Source organism: Echinops telfairi, unplaced genomic scaffold, assembly GCF_000313985.2.
Source record: "Echinops telfairi isolate 266 unplaced genomic scaffold, ASM31398v2 ScPeMD7_2186;HRSCAF=2738, whole genome shotgun sequence".
NCBI lineage: Eukaryota > Metazoa > Chordata > Mammalia > Afrosoricida > Tenrecidae > Echinops > Echinops telfairi.
The window spans coordinates 11,143-11,804 of NW_022106084.1; positions in this window are offsets into that span (position 1 = coordinate 11,143).

Sequence of the window (662 nt, forward strand, 5' to 3'; positions counted from 1 at the left end):
TTCTGGAGAGAGAAACTGATACTTTACTGGTTCACTATCAGAAAGGATATAAATGAATCCTGAACTCATACCACAGTGCTAACATGAAGGCTCCCAACTTAGGGTGCAGCCTCCAGAAAGCAAGTGCTTTAGAAAGTAAGTTCTAGTATACATTTTATAAATTCTGTCTGACTCTGATTGGTTAGAGACTCCACATCCCCCAACTTTCATGTGTTTGAAGGAAATTCTTAAGCTAGCCGACCTAGAATTATTATTGTTTCTCTGACTCAGTTATGATTCATAATAACTGGAAATTCTGCATGTCCTCTCCATTGACTATTGAAAAATCATCACCAAGGATTTCCATGTTTCAAAAACTTGAATATATTTTCACTAGTAAAAATACTCCCGTTTGTTTCACTTAATGTAACCTAATTTATTAAACTCAGTCTCTGCTGTTGAGCCAATTCTAAGTCACCATGTATAAAAGCCTTTCTGATTTTGCAAGGTTGTAAATCTTTATGGGAACAGAAAACCTAATCATTTCCTTTGGGAAGGCTGCTGGGTTTGAACCACTGGCATTAAAGAAAGCGGCCCAATGCATCAAGCACTATGCCACCAGGGGTCTTAGTTTATCAAAAGGATAATTCAATTCAGTACTCCTAGCTTTTAAAAGAAAAAGA